The following is a 21,643-nucleotide window of genomic DNA, read 5'->3' on the forward strand; positions in this document are numbered from 1 at the left end:
CATTTGCAACCCCCTTTTTCCCCAAGAAATTTTAATGCAACTCCGGTTATGTAGGTTTATAAAATAGGTAGATATAACCTTTTACTGTTGCAAAATTTTCACGACCCCCACATTCAGTTATATGACCCCATATGCAGTTTTGACCCACTGTTTAAGAAGCTTTGCTCTAGGGGACCTCACACACTACCTAACTCAATCAATGCATTCATCCAATTCAATCCCCTCATTTTACAGATGAAGGAACTGAGGTCCAGGGAGGTTAAACAACTTTTGCCTAGAGTCACACAAGTAGCAAGCATGAGAGACAGGAACTGAACTCTGTTCTCTAACTTTAGCTCTCTTTCTACTCTATTTTCTATGACACTCTAGACATGGGAACAGCTTGCTGCCATACTGAGGAGTGTCTGGATCACAGTAAGTACTTAATGAATGGTTGTTGCTTCTTTTCTTTGTATCTTATCCTAGAGGCAAGTGGGAGCCATGGAACACTTGGACAGAAAGATGTGGTTGGAGCTGTACTTCAGGATGATTTTGGCAGCTGTGTGGAGGATGGATTGGAGAGAAGAGAATTCACAACCTCTCTTAGAAGAAGCCTTTCCCACTCCTCCATCTTAGTACCTTCCCTCTGTTGTTCATCTCCAACTAACTCTTAATATATCTTTTTTCTTTTTGTTTGTTTTGCAGGGCAATGAGGGTTAAGTGACTTGCCAGGGTCACACAGCTAGTAAGTGTCAAGTGTCTGAAGCTGGATTTGAACTCAGGTCCTTCTGAATCCAGGGCCGAGTTCTTTTTTTTTTTTAAGTGAGGCAATTGGGGTTAAGTGACTTGCCCAAAGTCACACAGCTAGTAAGTGTTAAGTGTCTGAGGCCGGATTTGAACTCAGGTCCTCCTGACTCCAGGGCTGGTGCTCTATCCTGAGTTCTTTTTTAAAAGAAAGAGGCTCTTTGTCCAAACTGCCTAAAAAAAAAAAAAAAACCCTAGCTGTGTGACCTTGGGCAAGTCACCTAACCCTCATTGCCTCAAAAAAATAGAAAAAAGAAAGAGGCTAAAAACCCTGATACTTATGAAGAAGAGAGAGAGAAAAAAAGAAAATGTAGTCAGGAGATAGAGTGTTGTTTGTGAGGAACAGCAAAGAAACCAGTGTTACTAGAGAGTAGAGAATAGAGAAGAGTAAGGCATAAGTAGACTGGAAAGGGAGGAAGAGTCTATAGAAGGGCTGTAAAAGCCAAATGAAGGATTTGATATTTTATACTGTAGATAATAGGGAGCCACTAGATTTTACTGAAAAGCTGTGTGACTAGGTCAGACCTATACTTTAGGAAGATTGGTTTGACAGCCAAGTAGGGGATGGCCCGGCGTGGGGGGAGACTTGAAGCATGGAGACACACCAGTAGGCTGTTCCAGGGGTACAGGCATGAGATGATAAGGGCTTACACCAAGTTGGTGGCAGTGTCAGAGGGCAGAAGAGGGTCAGAGATGAGAGATATTGCAAAGGCAGAAATAACGACTTGACAACAGATTGGATGTGAGGTGTGAGAGAGAGTGAGGAGTCAAAGGTGACACTTAGGTTGCAAACCAGGATGACTGAGAGAATAATAAAAATAATAATGATAGCATTTATGTGAGGGCTTAGCATACGCCAGGAGGGTAGTAAACACACCTCTCCTTGGATCATACCACCTTGGAAAAACTAAAAATTTACAGCTCACCAGGCACTGTGCTAAGCCCTCATAACAAATCATTTTACAATTAAGGATTTTGAAGCAGACAGCAGTTAGGTGACTTGCCCAAGGTGACATAGTTAGTGTCAGAGGTTAGATATGAATTCAGGTCTTTCTTACTCTAGTCCCAGCCCTCTATCCACTGTACCATCTAATGGGGAAGTTATGAAGAGGGGAGGGAATCAGGAGAGAAACATAATGAGTTCAGTTTTTGGACATGTTTAGTTTAAGATGTCTATAGAACATCCACTTTGAGACAGAGACAGAGCTTGCTGTCACAGTGGAGGTAGGGAACCTCATCACAGTTCCAGGGCAGAAAAGCGTGCTTGTCATTTCTCACTGACCAGAGCACAGGCCACTGAGAAATATCTCTAAAAACAGTTGCATAAACTCCCTGAAGCTTGGGACAATGTACCCTCCACTCTGGAAGCAGAGCCCTACTTTAACAAAGAGTTAAAAGTCAAGAAATAGGGTGGGTAAATGAGCAAACAACAGAAAATAATTCTGACCATAGAAAGTTACTATGGTGACAAGAAAGATCAAAATGCACACTCAGAAGAAGATAAAGTCAAAGCTCCTACATCCAAAGACTCCAAGAAAAAATATGAATTGACCTATCCATTGCCAGAGAAAGAACTGATGGCATCTGAATACAGATTGAATACATACTTTTTTTTTCCTTTTTTTTTTCAGGGCAATGGGGGTTAAGTAACTTGCCCAGGGTCACACAGCTAGTAAGTGTCTGAGGCTGGATTTGAACTCAGGTCCTCCTGAATCCAAGGCTGGTGCCTTATCCACTGCACCACCTAGCTGCCCTGAATATATACTTTTTTAAACTTTATTTTTCTTGAAAATTTTTTTGTCTGTGTTTTCTTTTACAACGTTACTAATATGGAAATGTTTTGTATGACTACACAAGCTATATCAAATTATTTGCCTTCTCAATGTGGGGAGTGAGGATGGAAGAGGGAGAATTTAGAACTCAACATTTTAAAAATGAATGTTAAAACATTTTGTGATGATCAACTGTGATAGACTTAGCTCTTTTCAGCAATACAATGATCCAAGACAATGCCAAAAGACTCATGATGGAAAATGCTTTCCACATCCAGAAAAAGAACTATGTTTCTTCTTTCTTTTGTTTTTTTTCCTTTTGTTCTGATTATTTCACAACTTGACTAGTGTGGAAATATGTTTAACATAACTGTAATGAGTAACATATCACATTGCTTGCTGGCTTCAAGAGTGGGGAGGAAAGGGAGAGAGGGAAAAATTTGGAAAACCATCTTACAAAAATGAATGTTGAAAAGTATCTTTACGTGTAATTGGGGAAAAATACTAAATAAATAAAATTTTTAAAACCCAGTAATAAGAAACCCCCAAACATTAGCATTTACATGACACATTAATAGACACTATATGCATGTTCTTAGGACCAGTTTAAGTTTCACAAAGTATGTCATTAGATTGAGAGTAGATTGTTTAATTTTTCTGCCATAGTAGCTCATAAAGATTGTCTCCTAGGTTAGTGGTTCTCAAACTACTTTTGCTTATGGAATAATATTCTTTTCCTTGAAGAATAACAGTGTACCAAATGTTTCAATTGGCAACATTACAGGAGAGTGAGGACATATCCAAATAAGATAAAAAAAATTCTTGGCCCACTAAGAAAAACTCATGGCATGCCAGTGTGTGCAGGTTGAAGAACCACCGTTTTGAGTTATAGCAGGATTGTGATCTAGTTGGTAGGCAAATTACCCATTCATCAAGCACTCAAAAACTAACAGTAATGACATCCTCTGGTTTTTGTTGGTAGCCACTATTTGCAGAGACAATTCACAACATAATTGTTTTGCTTCATAAACTTGATCAAATCTATGATCCACTTATTATGACAATACCTTATGTCCTACTGTTCAAGTACCTCACAGAAATCTATTCTTATCAGGGGTGTCCTAGTAAATGTTTAACAGCCAGATCTGGGGGTGGGCAATGGGGAGGGGAGGAATGTATACCTGATACTTTGAAATTTGATCTATATTATCAACTTTTTCAGCATGACTTGAATTCTAGACAGTCAACAAAACAATAAAGCAAGCCCTGATGTTAGTGTTTGCTGATTTCTGAGGTGTAAATGCTCCCCCTGAACATTTAACACAGTTAACAACACAGTTGGCTTTCACCAGCCAGGACAAGTTGGCTATAATATACTTAGTTCTGATAGAAAGTTTCTAATAACCACAACAAGTTTCTAGAAGTAATCTATTTTGGATATTTGCCCAAATATCATAGAATTTCTGAGTTGGAGGGGACCTAAATAACCATTTTTTCCCACCTGTACAGGGTCTACAATATTCTGTCTCCATTGTCCCTGCCTCTCTACTGAGATTAATTATTTTGGTCATAATATGTCTTCAAAATATTCCCCAAAGAAGTAGAAAGCCTGTAGTTTGCAGGGGTGGAGAAAATATACACTCCCTTGAAACCTCAGATCCGTGAAGTATATGTGAGGTGCTCATTAAATAATGGAAATCTATGAAGTCATTTTCAGAAAGAAGTGCCCATATACACTAAAATATTCATAACAGCACATTTGTGGTAGCAAAAAATCTGGAAATAAAGCAGATATCCATTGATAATCAAATTGTGGTGTGCCAATGTAATACTCCTACTATGCTGTAAGAAATGATGACTATGAAGAATTCAAAGAAGCATGGGAAGACTTATTTATATGAACTGATGCAGAGGAAAGTCATCAGAACCAAGAAAACAATACATACAATAACTACCACAATGAAACTGGAAATAGCAGAAGAAGGAAACTGTGTGACTGTAAATACCAAGCTTGGTCCCAGAGAAGAGTTGAAAGGAAGGGGACTATCACTGTGGAATATTGCTTATGCAGTAGGCTTTAGATAATGTATTGGTTAATTTTTACTAAACTGCTTTTTTTGGGGTTGCTTTGGGGGGTGGGGTGGGCAATGAGGGTTAAGTGACTTGCCCAGGGTCACACAGATACTAAGTGTCAAGTGTTTGAGGACAGATTTGAACTCAGGTCCTCCTGAATCTAGGACTGGTGCTTTATCCACTGTGCCACCTAGCTGTTTGGTCACTTTTTAATTCTTCATTATAAGAGATGTTTTGCTGAGAGTCGGAATAAGGATATATTTAGAAATAAAGGTGATATAGATAAATAGGCATCAAAATTTAAAAATTAAATGATAAAAAGGGATTTTGTGGTGAATAATTTTTTTGAAGTGAAGAATACTTTTCAAATCCAAATGATCAATCCACTGCTAGGGAGGATGAAGCTGGGAGTTTGCTAGAGTTTGAGAATTCTGAGCTACTGGTATCTGCTTTAAGATCAGTACTAATATGGTCAGCTGCAGGAAGAGGAGAGTCACCAAACTGCATAAGGAGGATCAAATTGACAGCTTCTGTGCTGATTGGTATCAGAATCAAGTCCCTAAGTGGCTGATGCATTTCAAGTGTGGGTAAAATAGGCTAGCACAGTCTTAAAAAAAAAACCCTAACCCCCCAAATTCAAATAATGACTAACCTTTCCTCTGTAAATATGGATTTTGTCAATGGTATCTAATTGTCTAAAAGTGAAATTCACCTGTACTTTATCAAGAATGCAAACATTGTCCTCAGTACTAGCTCACATCTCAGCATTTTCTCTTTCCTAACCCCCAAGCAAAAATTTCAGAAAGGCCTCCCTTCCCTTTTGTTCATCATGAAATAAACAGAACTCCACTGCATAGAGGCCTTGGCTTTTGTTAGCTTCTCATGTAAAGGGAGGGGCTATTCATGAAGTATTGACATGCATGAATCTGAACAATCAAGGACAAATTGAAAGAAGTGTCTCTGCGGATCGTCTCTGTTGAGACATTGTAGTTGACTGTGAGATATTTAATGGAGCCTAGCATGACCGCATTTCTCTGCTGAAGATAATAAGTGAGACGGGTTGAATTGCCAGTCAACAGCACACTGAAGAGGCGCCAGCTGCACTTGTAAGACATCTTTCTGGGATAACACTTGTGCCAGGAAGGAATCCCTGCCAAGACTGTTCTGTGGCGAGGACCACAATGGATCCTAGTTTCCTTTCCTTTCCATGCAGTATTTGCTGAAGGCAGCATTCAGGGGGAGAGCATAATGAAAAGTACTATTGAAACTACAGACACAGGATATGACAGTTCACCTCTGTGCCTTTGAGAAGGACTTTAGGGGATGAGGGGAAAGGGATGGAGAAGAAATGTGTTCAATTAATGTTCTGGGTGGGGGGGGGCAGCTAGGTGGTGCAGTGGATAAAGCAACAGCCCTGGATTTAGGAGGACCTGAGTTCAAATCTGACCTCAGACACTTGACACTTGACACTTACTAGCTGTGTGACCCTGGGCAAATCACTTAACCCTCATTGCCCTGCAAAAACAAAAACAAATTAATGTTCTGTACTTTTTTTTAATTCACTAATTGCTCAGTTATTAACATGGATGGAATTTTCAATTAGGTCAGTCTCTGAATCAGGAACAGTGATAATCCTATGAAAAAGCAGCCATTCTTAACACATTTTAAGAATCAAAGAGCAGACACCCAACATTTTCCCAATATTACTGAAAACCAATGAGATTAAACTTATTTCAGTAACTATGGTAAATGAGACATGGCTTCATATTATTTTAAAATAATGATTGAAATAAAAGTCTATGCTCTAAGAAAGATTGTTAAAGAGTAGGGTAATGATTAGAAGTAGGAACTCTCACTTTTTCCTATTTGGATCAAGTCCTTAATAGGCATTAACTGATAATGATGACACACTAAAATAGAGAGCCAGGGTTCAATTCATTTCATTGAGTATTTATCAAGCATTTAACAGAGTATCTGGCACATAGTAGGTGCTTAATGAATATTCTAGGCACTATTGATACATAGATAAGAACTAAATAATCCTTGCCCTCAAAAAGGTTACATATGGGGGCTGAGTGGGATACTCAATATTTACATAATAATCCACTAACATTATGAGCAGCAGAGAATTGAATTTGCCAGAGATGGGTAATAGCACTAGTAAACTATGACTTTATCATACAGTACAGGCAGGACTATGCTGGTAAACAACTGGCTCTCTGGGAGATAAAAGGACCCATGAGATGCTCTAAAGTTTAATCAGCATTATTAATGTTTTTTCCATCACTTTTAAAAGTCTAGACAGTTAACAAAACCACAAGCTTTGATTTGTAGCATTTGCCAATTTCCAATATGTAAATGTTCATACTGAAAATATAACAACCAGCTTTTTGGAATTGGCTCTAGCATGCCTTTGACCGGGGAAGACTAATGTGGAAACAGAGCTCAGTCCCAAAGGCAATGTAGCAACACCTAAAGAAAGAATGGATACTCAGGAATGTAACACTCAGGAAACTGGGTTACAAGCAGATGGCATTATGGCCATGTATGTGAATATCCCTTATTTGAACCAGTCTCCTTCATCTTGGTTGCTGTAGATGACTGGAAGTGAGAACAAATGACTGATAATCAACTACGAAAAGAGATATGAGCCAAGAGTTGAGGCAGGGATGCTGAAGGACTCAAGTTCCAGTTTTAAGAAAGCACTTAACTATTCAGATGATGGACCAAATTGGAGTTGTACAATGGAGTACTGTACCAAGTTATTACCGATCTCACCAGAAAGCCATTGATTCTCCCCAGCATATATCATTCTATGATCATTAAAGTTTACTTGATGATTTTGGAGAGATGGGTCAAGATAGGACCCTAGAGCTCAATGGTTTATTGTTCCAAGGTGGCTGAAGACATCACAAAGATGCATGAAACTAGGTTCTTCTTGTACAAAGAAAACTATTACTAATGCATGCTGCAAATATAGAAACTATAAGCACCAGTAATTTGGAATTTGTCTGCATTGGCTCCCTATCTCATAAGCCATATATTAATGGTGACTCACTGTTTTGAAACATGGGCCCAGGTATTCCCAACCCCAAACCCAAAGTTTTCACACTTGCTAAAATTTTTTTTTTTTTTGCGGGGCAATGGGGGTTAAGTGACTTGCCCAGGGTCACATAGCTAGTAAGTGTCAAGTGTCTGAGGCTGGATTTGAACTCAGGTCCTCCTGAATCCAGGGCCAGTGCTTTATCCACCTAGCTACCCCCTCACACTTGATAAGATTTTGTGAAAGGAATATTGGTCACAGATTTCCTTCTAGAAGTTATTTGGACCAAAATGCTGACTCTCAAGAGAGAGAGGGAAGAAGTTAGCATTGTTTGGCATTGAGAAGTCCAGACCTACATCTTATCATCCTCAAGGGATCCACTGCCTGAACACTTAAACTGCATACTGCTGAACATGCTAAGCATACCAAACTAGGGACAAAAATCTCAATGGAGTTATCAACACATGACTTTCCTAGTACATATTGTACAATTAAACCAAGAATGATACCATCTGCTTTACATCATATCTACTTATACTTGGGTGGGAGCCATATTTACTATCTGATACATGTTTTGGAGCAGTGGGTCTCAAAGTGTGGTTGAAACTTTTCATATAAACACTAAGATGTCTTAATTTCTAATATGATAAATATCAATAAATATAACTCACATCGACAAAAACTCCTTGGAGGATTTTCAATTATTTTTCAGAGTGTAAAGGGGTCCTAATTCTCAAAAAGTTTGAGAACCACTGTTTTGGGTTCTCTGAGGAGGGAGGATCACAGATATTCCAAAGTAGTACAATCTCTCAGCTAAGAGAAAAACTTTTAAAAACCCTTAATACTTAGCTATAACTTCAGTTTAGAAGAGCACTGTTAGAAATAAAAGATCATATGACTGAGGTTTTTGTTAAGACCTTCAACAAGAAGTTTTTTTAAAAAGTCATTATTCATGCATTTTGTTTTATTTTACATCACCATAATTTCTCTCACTATCCCTCTCCCTCTTTTTTTTTTTTTTTTGCAGGGTAATGGGGGTTAAGTGACTTGCCCAGGGTCACACAGCTAGTAAGTGTCAAGTGTCTGAGGCCGGATTTGAACTCAGGAACTCCTGAATACAGGGCCAGTGCTTTATCCACTGCACTACCTAGCCGCCCCCCCTCCCTCTTTGATATATATATCTCATATATATATATCATATGATAAATAGTATTTTTAAGGATTAAAAAAGGGAAAAATAAGTAAAACTGATTAATATATAGGAAAAAAATCTGAAAATGTGTGCAATGTCCAACTTCCCCAATCTGAAGGATATGAGGAGGAACCTTGGATCTGCTTTCATTTGCTTTCCAGAATGACTGTACCAGTTCATAGCTATATTAACAATACTGACTTTTTCCTAATGAAGCCACACTCATGTTAATTACCATTTCCCTTCTGGGCTCACAAACTATTCTTTTAATTATATATATATTTTTTCCTTCCAGGAACAAGCTTACTCTCCTGTGTCTTGAAAAATCTATCTTTTCCTTTTTGAACATTGGGACCACGTTTGCCTGACTTTAGTCCTGAAGCACCCCTTCAACTTCATAGTATTTCTTTTCTTTTCTTTTTGGTGAGGCAATTGGGATTAAGTGACTTGCCCAGGGTCACACAGCTAGTAAGTGTTAAGTGTCTGAGGCTGGATTTGAACTCAGTTCCTCCTGAATGCAGAGCCAGTGCTCTATTCACTGCTCCACCTAGCTGCTCCCTACTTCATAGTATTTCAAAGATCATTCACAATAATGTGGCTATCACATTCACATATTCTTCTAATACTTTGGGATGTATGTAGTCCATTGAGATCCGATGACTTCTATTCATGGAGGGCATCTAACAAGCTCTTTTACTGTGTTTTCATTTATCATTGGTTCTCATTCCCTGTTAAATTTTTTGTTGTTGTTCTATGTAACCCAGCTTAAAATCATCCTCTTTCAGATAGAAAATCAGAATAAAACAGGAGTTGAGTCATTTTTTCTTCTTGCTATAATTTTTTTTATCATTGTTCCAACTTCCAAAGAAGCAGTGCCATCTGCTATGTTGGATTACAATATCATTTAATTACAAAAAGTGAATGTGTACACAACTTTTTAGAAATCTATCTATTGCCTAAAGAAGTTATCACTGTGTTTAAAAAGAGAGTGGAAATAAGAAATGAAGATAGAATTAAAAGGAACACCCAGTAAAGGATTTATTGCAGTTACTGAGAGAATGTAAATTTACTCAGTTTCCCCAGATGTGATTTTATCTTAATATCATGTAGCACTAAGGACATATAAAATTTGGTGAATACATTCCTAATACACATAAGAAGAAAATAGTTAATAGCGATCATTTGTTTGTTAATTTAGCAAATCAAAAGAAGAGCCTTAAACCCATTGGGAGGATAATATATCATATAACACATATTTGTATATACACATATGCCTATGTGTATATATACCATATACATACATACATACAATATAAATACATCACTCTAATCCCTTTTCTCCCCTAACTTATTGGCTCTCTTGGTAATGGTTACAGATCATAGGATTTAGAGCTATAAGGGACCTTGGTGGGTCAACCACCTTATTTTATAGCTGTAGAAACTGAAGCCCATAGATGTTTAGGGATTCGCCAAGGTCACACAGCAGTGTTGTATATCAGAGTTGAGATTTGAACCCAGCTCCAATGACTCCCAGTTCAGAGAACTTTTCACAACACCACACTGGAGTTTAGGTGGGCTTTTCTGGTGAGACTGAATGGGATACAGACAATAGAGGATCCTGCAAAAGAGATGGGACCTGAACAGGGAAACCTTGACAGGGAAACAAAGAAGATGGCCACTGACGGGAGAATGGCTAAACAAGAATGTAATAGAATATTACTGTGCTGTGAGGATAGAGAAAAATGATGAATACAGAGAAGCATCAGAAGACATATGAATTGATGCAAAGTGAAGTAAACAGAACCAAGAAAACAATATGCACTGTGATTATAACAATGTAACTGCAAAGAATAACAATAAAACAATCAAACCTGAATGCTTAAAATTTTAATAATCAAATTTGGCACCAAAGAAGAAATAGAAGAACATACTTCCTCTGGCTTGTTTTTGCAGAGGTGGGGAACCATGAATATTGAGCTCTATATAACAACATTAATTTTTTTGAATAACTTTTTCTCCTTTTTTTCTTTAAGAAAAACATTATTATGAAGGATGGCTCTCTCAGAGAGGGTAGAAGGAAGAGTACAGTGGGAAATATATGTGATGTAAAGAAAGATATAAATCACACTTTCTTTAGTTTAAAAAAATAGACCCTGCTCAAAAATATGATTTGGATTGTTGTTGTTTGTTCTTCATTTTTGAAGAGGACAATGATATTGGGAAGTGATGTCATGATTTGCAGTGAATTAGATTTAAGTGAGGCAGGGCTGTGCAAAGTCACTAGCATCACTCTCTTCTCCAGAGCCATCTGGGTCCAGTAGCAAGATATACATCAAGGACAACTAGATTTGGGTCCAGATGTTTGAAGCAATTGAGGTTAAGTGACTTGTCCAGGGTCACACAGCTAGGAAGTGTCAAGTGTCTAAGGCCAGATTTGAAGTTGGGTCCTCCTGACTCCAGGACCAGTGCTATATCCACTACACCATTTCGCTTCCCCTGTGATTTGGATGAGCAGAGAAAAAGGATACAGCATTCCAGGGGATAGATTTGAAGGGTGAGAGTATAAACAAAAGCAGAAATAACCATGCTCAGATCTAGAGAATTTAATAATCTCAATCTATGACTGCCCTTAAGGAACTAAGAATTTTAGAGTTGAAAAGGACTTTAGTGAACATTTAATCTAGAACCCTTGTGTGATAGATGAGCAAACTGAGGCCCAGATGTAATATCCAAAGACCCACTGGTGGGTCATAAGGGGCAGAACTGGTTTCAAGCCCACATCCCCCACTCTAAATTTAGTGTTCTTTCCATAATAACATTCTGCAAACTGACAATTTTCTTCTCATGTGCTTCTGCTGTTGTGAAAATATTGCTTATGGGAAGTGAAGAGGAAAAGAAGGATGGAAGATTATGAACTGAATTGCTTTAGATAACAGCAAAAAAAGCAGTTGAGGGGAAAAAAGCAAATATGTGGCATGAAACTCAGAAAAGCTAGATGATCCCAAGAGCTTTGGGAGCTGAATCTGGAAGGAGCGTCATAAGGCAGTGAATAAAGCTCTGGATTTAGGGGCAGAGGACATAGGCTCAAATTCTTCTTCAATCACTTATTACCTACCTATATGACCTTAAGCAAGTCTTTTCATTAATCTCTCTGGCCCTCACATTCCTTCTGTTGATTATTCCACTCTAAAGAATTTTCCCTTCTGTTATCCTGTATGTGGCTTGCTTGGATATAGTAGTTTGCATTTCTTCTCTCCCATTAGGCTGTGAGCTCTGAGAGCAGAGAGTATGTTTTACCTTTCTTTGTATCTCCAGCATTTAGCATAGTCCCTGGAACAAAATAGGTGCTTAATATATGTTTAGGGCAACTAGGTGGTAAAGTGGATAAGATGCCAAGTTTGAAGTCAGGAAGACCCATCTTCCTGAGTTCAAATTTTTCCTCAGACACTTATTAGTTGTGTGATCCTGGGAAAGTCACTTAACCCTATTTACCTCAGTTTATTCATCTACAAAATGAGCTGGATAAGGAAATGGCAAATCACTCCAGTGTCTTTGCCAAGAAAACCCTAAATGGAGTCACAAAGAGCTGCATATGATTGAAATAACAGAACTTTTTAATAAATGTTTATTGACTAACAAAAATGATATGGTTGGATTAGATATCCCTTCTAGCTATAAATCTATAACTCTAGGGGGACAGCAAGCTAGAAATGAGTAGAACTGTTGTAAGTTCTACAACAAGATGGTTATCAATGATGCTAGTAGAGTCACCACATTTGGGCCCTAGTTACTGCCTTAGGATCCATTATATGGCAGAAGAAGTGCTGAATTGAGAGTCAGAGCTGATGTCAGTTAATCTTGGTCCTGTTTACTACCAGAGCTGAACTACAATGACCTTTAAGGGTCCTGCCATTTCTAAATCTATGATCTATGAATCAGACTGTGTTGTTTGAAAATACATGGGGGTTCCTGTCTCTGTTCTAGGTTTTAGGGAACTTAGCTGTTTCTAATATATTGCTACTTATAAATTAGAGGCTTCTGTACCAGTTTTGGACATTAAGCAGTCATTTTTTTTTTTTAGTGAGGCAATTGGGGTTAAGTGACTTGCCCAGGGTCACACAGCTAGTAAGTGTTAAGTGTCTGAGGCTGGATTTGAACTCAGATTCCTCCTGAATCCAGGGCCGGTGCTCTATCCACTGCGCCACCTAGCTGCCCCGACATTAAGCATTCGTTAAAGCATATTAAATGTTAGTAAAGATAGAGAACACGTTGCTCCAGAATTAGAATCCTTACATACTTAGATAGAAAAGAGAGAGAGTGGGGACTACATGACTGCCTTCTCCAGCATCTCAGACTCAGCATAAAATCCCAGGATGGGGAGAGGTGCAGCGAGAAGAGCAGGGGAGAGAAGAGAGGAAGAGAGAGACCTCCTTGCCCTGAGAGTTTTTATCCTCTCTTAGGTAAAGGTGGGTCACTGCACATTGATCCAATCTATTTGGCCAGTCCATTGACTGACATGACTTAGGGGGTCGCCTAGGTGAGTCAACTTCCTTTAGGTAGTCAGGAAGGTCAATCTCTATTTCTTTTGCAATTCTTCTGACTCTGGGTTGGCCTTAAAAGAGGTCAGGTAAGGCTCCCTCGAGTGAAGAGACCCCCCCAAAACCCATTATTTTCTCACAAGACCAATAAATGGTACTAAGATGATGAAATCAGAAATAAGCACTGCACCTGACCAAATACATTCGGAAGAAACCCACATAGGAGGTGACACAAATTTCAAGGTATTCAGAACAATTTTCAAAATATTTCAAAGAGCAAAAGATTGAGAGAATAGACACTTTCAAAAATTATAATTATTCTCAAAAGAGGACCGAGAAGACATAATCAAATAATAACCCACATGTCTACTTTCCCATCTTTCTGAAACATTTCTGAGAATTGTTCCTTAGCTTAATGAAAACATAAGAAGGAATCAAGCAGCCTTGCCCTGATAACTTCTGTAACAGACCACATTTTCATGGTCACACAATTTGCTGAGAGGAGAAGACAAAATATCATATTTTATCTATTACTTGTTAATGTCAACAAAATCATTCGATTTGGGAGAACAGAACGCAGAACAAAAATACTGTTCTTCAATGAGGTATTTCTCATGCATATGTAATAATTATGCAAGATTCAAATATGCAACCATATTTGTTCAGCCACTCACTGAGTGTCTGCATTACACAAGATATGCTTCAGAAAAGGTTTTTGTCAATACCTTGCAGTCTGTCTTGCATGGGGTATAAACAGAAGAGGGATTTCTTTTGATAATTAGGTTCACCGGGTTCTCTGCTTGCAGTTAGCACAGGCACTAAGGAATCATATCAATGTGATCCATTCCCATTCATAAAATCACCAGATTATGTTTTAGAGTTGAAAGAGACTTTAGAGGTCATCCATTCTTCTCATTTACAGTTGAGGAAACTGAAGCCTAAGAAGGTTAGATTACTTTCCCAAGGTCACACAGGTAATACGTGGCAGGTCTAGGATTCAAATAAGCTTCTTGGGATGCCAAGCCAACACTATTTCCATTACAGAGTTGGTTGAGAGGCAGATGAGCAGCCCTGAAAGGTTCTTGGCAAGCCCTCACACCAGAAGTGTTAGTCCTTCCAGAATACCCCATACACTCAACTCACATGTGGTTCCAAGACGCTATAACACCCTGGTAAGACTATCTGATCAGATGAGTGAAATCAGATTGAGATTAATTTACAAAACTCAAACCTGCTGGTGTATGTCTGCCCTGAGCATGTGAAGACTTCCCCTGGTGAGATGGGAGACAAGAACAATTAGTTCCAATGGATGAAGCCGATGTTAGGGAATGCTTAGAAACTGGTCAGGCATTGAAGGTGCAAAGGCCATCCACTTCATCGCAGGCCATCAACAGTCATCTTGACTTTTGTCTTGTCAATGGACTTGGATGACTTGGGAAGAGAGAGTGAGGCTGACAACTTTGTGCAACTCTGCCTCACTTAAATCCAATTTATATACAAGTCAAGACAGCATCCCATGATGTCACTGGTCCTCTTTGAAATGAAGTATGAATGACATTTCCTCTACAACAGTGTTGTCAAAATCAAATAGAAACAGGGGCTACTATACTACAACACACATAAGAATCCCTGCTGGCTACATGTTGACTTAGTTTTTAAATGTAACGTTATCTATGTTTTATTGTATTTTTATTTATTCTGTTAAGTATGTCCCAATTACATTTTATTTTATTTTTTTTTAGTGAGGCAATTGGGGTTAAGTGACTTGCCTAGGATCACACAGCTAGTAAGTGTTAAGTGTCTGAGGCCGGATTTGAACTCAGGTACTCCTGACTCCAGGTCCGGTGCTCTATCTGCTGCGCCACCTAGCTGCCCCCAATTACATTTTAATCTAGTTTGGCTACAATCCAGAGTGTTCCCAGTTGCATTACTTGTTTGATACCTTTGCTCTGAAGCATGCTGCCTCATAGTGAAAAAATTAAGTGGATGAAAAAAACATATTTCCCAGATTATGAAATACATTTTCACAATCAGCCCATTGAGTTAGCATATCATCACTCCGGGTCAGATGATAAACCGGAAGTGGGTCCCAGAATCAAACAGGAATAGGAGGGCACAATGGCTTGCTCTGGAAACTGGGGCACTTTCAATGAGCCCAAGGTGCTTGCTGCTACAAAAGTTCATCTTTTGAACATGAAAGTTCTCTTGGAGATGCCATATAGATACAAATCATGGAATGCTATAATCTCAGAAGAATCAAACTTTCAGATTGACCAGTAGAAAGATGCAAGGTAGGTTTAAACATACCACCGATGAGAATAAACATTGGAAATATTGCATAAAAGATGAAGAAAGGGAAGGGATGAGTATGCAATGTGAAAGAGGGGTACTACTAATACTACTAATAGCAATAAAAGTAATAGCAAATGTTTACATAGCACTTTAAGGTTTACAAGGGATTTAGATATATCAAATCAGGTAATATTTGTAAAGCACTTTAGTACAGTAACTAGCACATAGTAGGTACTTAATTGTGGGGTACAATGACTTTAGCTGGATGTCTGGGTCACACAAGGAAATCTGACCTCCAAATTCACCCTGTTACATAAAGGGAGGTTTGTGTGCATGTGCATCTTCCAGGCACACTGCCATATTGTTAGCTCATCCTTGACGGGCTAACTTGGGGTCTTTCTTATCAATAGTTTCCCAGGGAAGCATGTGTGTACACCTGGCCTCTCTCCTGCATGCCTTGTTCGCCCCTCCCTTATAATAGGATCTCCTTTAGGGTGGGATAGCATGAGGGATCAGGATCAATTCATTTGTGTCTGCTAGCCATCATGGACCTCTACCACCCAAGTGTGAGTTGCTTATAATAAATCTTTATTAATCACAATACTGGCAGTTCCAGCATCATTCTTTAGTATCTCTTTTATCTCTGCTTATGGGGGAACTTACTCCTCCAAGCCATTTGTGGGATCCAACATTAACAAATGCTTATTCTTTTCTCCCCCCCCCAATCATTCAATTCTCACAAAAACTCTGGGAGGTAGGTGCTGTTATTATTTTTACAGAATAGGAAATTGAGGCTGAGAGAGGTTAAGTGTCTTGACCAGGGTCACACAGCTAGTAAGTGTCTGAGGGTAGAATTTAGATTCAAATCTTAAATTAGAAAAAAAAACAAAGGAAAGTTTCCAGTGATTTGGGCCAACCCCCTTAAAAGATAGTCATACTGGCAGGGCCAAGAATGCCCAGGATGAGAAGTCATGATGAGTTGTGATCTGTCTAGTGATGGATTGCCCACATGGATGAAATCATACATATGTTGGAATAGCAAAGTATTCTATTGCCACTCTAGGTGTAAATTAGACCCTCTAAGCCAAGGACATTGACTTTCCATTTAAGAAATTACATATGGCTTAAAAGAAACAAGACACTTACCCCTCTCCCCCTTTTGACCTTAGAACACAATTTACTCTGGGAAGTAGTTTAGCTCATCTGTGTAAAAGTACAAATTATTGGACTGGCATAATTAAATTACATGGTGAAATTGTGGCTTTACTCTGTACTGTGACCACATGAGATGATTGTCAAAACAAAGATGGGAATACTGAGTGCCAAACAAAACAACAAATTAATGTGCTTTCATCTGCTGTCGGATTACATGTCAGATTTAACACCCCTCCTCCCAAAGAAACAGGCTCATCCATAGCTACTAATAATGTCCTACTATTGAGCAGTCTTAGCAAAGGTGCAGTCTGATAAAGGAATTGTGTTAATTTAATTCTTCACCAAAGTGTTTTTTTCACAGCTACTAAAAACTGTCTTTACTTAAGGCTCATCAAGATAAACCTCTTAGGTAAATAAGCTCCTTCCTTGCTATGCCACTAATATAATTGCTGATTACTAAACCGAAATATAAAAGATGGATTTACCATTTGCTTGGCCAACTCTTGATGTGTAGTTAATAAAATCAACTGTCCAGGTTCTTAGTTTGGGGATTTCTGAGGCTACAGGGGGACCCGTTAGAAGAGATTATTCTACATGTGTATTCATGTCTACATGTACTCTGATGAGAGGCAATGTGCCCTTGTATGTAACAGGCTGGTTTTGCAGCCACAAAGACCAGGCACACACTAGTTCTGTGACCCGAGGTAAGTTATGTCATCTTTCAGGGCTCTCTCTCGACAATTCTCTAAAATTATGATTTATAGAGAAGGTGCTGATCTGCATTTGGAAAGGAAATACCTTTAGCTGGGAGTTTCCTGTATTAATGAAATCATGTATCTAGTTCCTTAGGGCAGCTAGGTGGCACAGGGAATAGAGCCTGCGATGGGCTTGGAATAAGGAAGACTCTCTTCCTGAGTTCAAATCTGGCCTAGACACTTACTAGCTGCATGATCTGGGTAAGTCGCCTAACCCTGTTTGCCTCAGTTTCCTCATCTGTAAAATGAGCTGGAGAAGTAAATGGAAAACCACTCTAGTACCTTTGCCAATGAAACCCCAAGTGGGGTCACAGACAGTGGGACATGACTGAAAAATAACCATAAAAGCATGCCTATCCCTATCACCCTATGCTTTCTAATATTTTCCAATCCACTGTGTTGTTCCTTAGTAGTATTAACTATCTAAGAAGTAGTTGTAATAACGTGGAGAGTGGGCCAACATTGGAGTCAGGGAGATCTGTGTTCAAGGCTTACCTCTAATATATATATTAGCAATGAACAAATGACAATGGTTAAGCAATGTAGGCATATCTTAAAACTTTAAATGATCGGGCAGCTAGGTGGCGCAGTGGTTAAAGCACCAGCCCTGGAGTCAGGAGGGACCTGAGTTCAAATTTGCTTCAGACACTTAACACTTACTAGCTGTGTGACCCTGGGTAAGTCACTTAACCCTCATTGCCCTGTGCAAAAAAACCAACCAACCAAATAAATAAAATAATTTTAGGGCAGCTAGGTGGCGTAGTGGATAGAGCACCAGCCCTGGAGTCAGGAGTACCTGAGTTCAAATCCGGCCTCAGACACATAACAACTTACTAGCTGTGTGGACCCTGGGCAAGTCACTTAACCCAATTGCCTCACTAAAAAAAAAAAAATAAACAAAAAACAACTCTAAATGATAGAAAAGTTATCAATGGGCTTGTGTTTGTTTTCCTAGGGTTTAACATATATCAAACACTTAATGCTTATTAACTTGCCTGAGGCATTCCTTATACTCTACCATACCTCTCTTCAAAGTAAATAGTTGTAATTTTTTACTTCAGAACTCCCTGCCCTCCAAAAAATAAAAAAGTTCAAGGAGCTGATGAGGGGAAAAATAATTAAATAGCGGCAAGAAATATAGTATTGACTCTGACTCTGAGGATATGGGTTCAATTCCTACCCCTGACACCATCTGCTAGCCTGCACAGTCATATGACCTCTTTTTGGCTTTAATTTCCACATTTTTAGATGATGGGATTGATCCAGATGTTTTTTTGAGGTCTCTTCTGGCTTTAGGATCTATTTTGTCATAATAATTCAAATGCTGCATTTGGAGGCAGAGTTGGAATCCACTCTCCACCACGTCACCTTAGGCAAGTTACTCAATTACTCTTGTCTTCAGTTTCTCCATCTTTAACATGACAGGATTGGTTTAATTAGATTCTGATGTTCCCTTGTTAGCTCTATATCTACCATGCAATAGCTGCAGCTTTTGGCCCGTAGGTGATCGCTATTTAATTTACTTTCATTAAAGAAGCATTTATTAAGCTTGTTCCAGGCACAGTGCTAAGTGCCGAGATAAGAAGACAGAAAAGTCTATTCCCACAAAGAAATACATCTTACTGGAGGGAAACAGTGTGTATACAGAAAATTATATTTTATACAAAATTAAATTCAAAATCTGTCTGATGTAAGTTTATATCTCAGGTCTAGATTTGCAATTTCATTTGTATAAAGAATTCCTGGTATGGCTATGGAAACCCTCTTCACTCATATAGATTAGTAAATGATACTAATAGCTAACAGTTATATAATGCTTAGTAGCTGTTCCTTTGTAACTTCACTTACAATCTTAGAGCATTACATGAAACACTGGGAGGTTAAGACAATCGCCAATGGTCACACTGCCAGTAGATGCCATAGTTGGACTTCAACCCAAGTTTTCCTGACTCTGAGGCCAACTCACTATTACTACAAGGTGCTTTCCCTCTACAATAGATACGTTCATTGAATGGCTGTAGATAATTTAAAATACATTACTACTACTCCGTTTATTACCCTTCAGACACACACAGGCATTCCTGTCTTTCTTGGTTGCTTCATGTTTTGCCAAGTGTCTCTAGACCAAATTCACTGCGTCTCCAACATTCTTCCCCTTGTCACTCAACTCTGCTTTCTTTTAATTTCTTCTTATCAACATGCTTTGCTAGATGTTTGAAAGGCACATGTGGTAATGGGGACAACTGCTTTGAAATAGAGTTGGGGCCACATGAATGTTTGTTATGATAGTCACCTACCTGTGATGATGTCATAGTAAAAGGCTTCCAGTGGCTCAGAGGTTTTGATTTGCTCAGAAGATGACTTGCAAAATAGGATTTCTCAATAATCCTAACGGCTTCTTCCCTTTCTTTGTCTAACCAGATAGACAGTTTTATAATAAAAACATATATATTTTTTTAAAACTTTAAATCTTTTGAAGTCCAGAAAAAACCTTCAGTGACTCATTTGGTGCCTATAAAGCATAACTCATACTCATACAAAGGTTAGAGCAATAGTACTGATGCCAATGCTGTGGTCATAACAGCAACAGGTTAGAATGATTACAGAGCTAGTCTTTAAGCCAGGAAGACCTAGGTTCAAGTCTTACCTTGGACACATACTGACCACATGACCTGGGCAAATATTTTGACTTCTCAGTGTCCCCAGGCAACTCCCTAAGACTAAAAAGTACATTAATGAAGAAAGTACCTCATTGGGAACTCTTTTCACTCGATGCAGTCAAAGGTGCAATCCATTTTTCTTTCTTTTTCTTTTCTTTTTTTTTTTTGTGGGACAATGAGGGTTAATGGACTTTCCAGGGTCACACAGCTAGTAAGTTTAAGTGTCTGAGACCAGATTGACTCCAGGTCTGTGCTCTATCCACTGTGCCACCTAGCTGTCTCCTGCTATCCATTTTCACCCAATTTATAACTACAATAAGATTTACATTTATATAACAATCCACAAATTTCAAGATATTTTTCCCTTAGATTAGCTACTCTGATACTCTAACAATAGTCCTGGGGCAGTAAGCAGGTGTACCATCACTATCCCCATTTTATAGATATGAATACTGAGGCCTAATGAAATTAACCGGCTTACCCTGCTAGGCTGTAAGCTCATTGAAGACAAAGACCCTGCCTTCTCTTCTTTATAGGAGAAGTCACGTAAAGTGGAAGAGCACTGGATTTGGTGTCAGAGGATTGGGTTTGAATCTTACCCTGCTAGTTGCTTACTGTGTGACTGTGGGCAAGTCTTATAAACTCTTGAGCCTCAGTTTCCTCATTTGTAAAACGAGAGAGCTGGACTAAGTAGTTTTGGAGCTTCTTTCTCTCTAGTTCTAAATCTAGGCACTGCGAACAATATCATGTACCAAATGAGGAAACAGAACCTGAGAGGTACATGTTATGTCCAATTTTATGTATCTAAATCTTACAACAAAGCTCAGTCCTGATTCCTTGGCCAGGGCTCTTTTTTTTTTGTGGGGCAATGGGGGTTAAGTGACTTGCCCAGGGTCACACAGCTAGTAAGTGTCAAGTGTCTGAGGCCAGACTTGAACTCAGGAAACTCCTGAATCCAGGGCTGGTGCTTTATCCACTCTGCGCCACCTAGCTGCCCCCAGGGCTTTTTTTATTAAATTTCTTCTCTAAATTCTAATAATACACTGGATCAGCTCTTTTTTTTTGTCTTGGATATTAATCTCTCTATATATGCATATATACATAGAGATAGAGATAGATAGCTATAGCTATTCCTTGTAACAAAGAATAAAAAAGAAAGATCTCTTCAACATCTACACATGAAACCAAGCCTAAGAAGATATGCAGTATCTCATACCCCTATGCCCTCCACCTCTACAAGGAAGGGAAAGAGATCTATTGTAGGACTTCTCTCCCTTCTGTGAGCAAGGACTGTCCCCATCCCTTAGATATAAGTGATTTAACAGTAGTGCTAATCAGTTCCTAGACTACAAACCGTGATTTAAAATATTTAGATTTTTT

This window comes from Dromiciops gliroides, chromosome 5 (genome assembly GCF_019393635.1).
Source record: "Dromiciops gliroides isolate mDroGli1 chromosome 5, mDroGli1.pri, whole genome shotgun sequence".
Taxonomy (NCBI): Eukaryota; Metazoa; Chordata; class Mammalia; order Microbiotheria; family Microbiotheriidae; genus Dromiciops; species Dromiciops gliroides.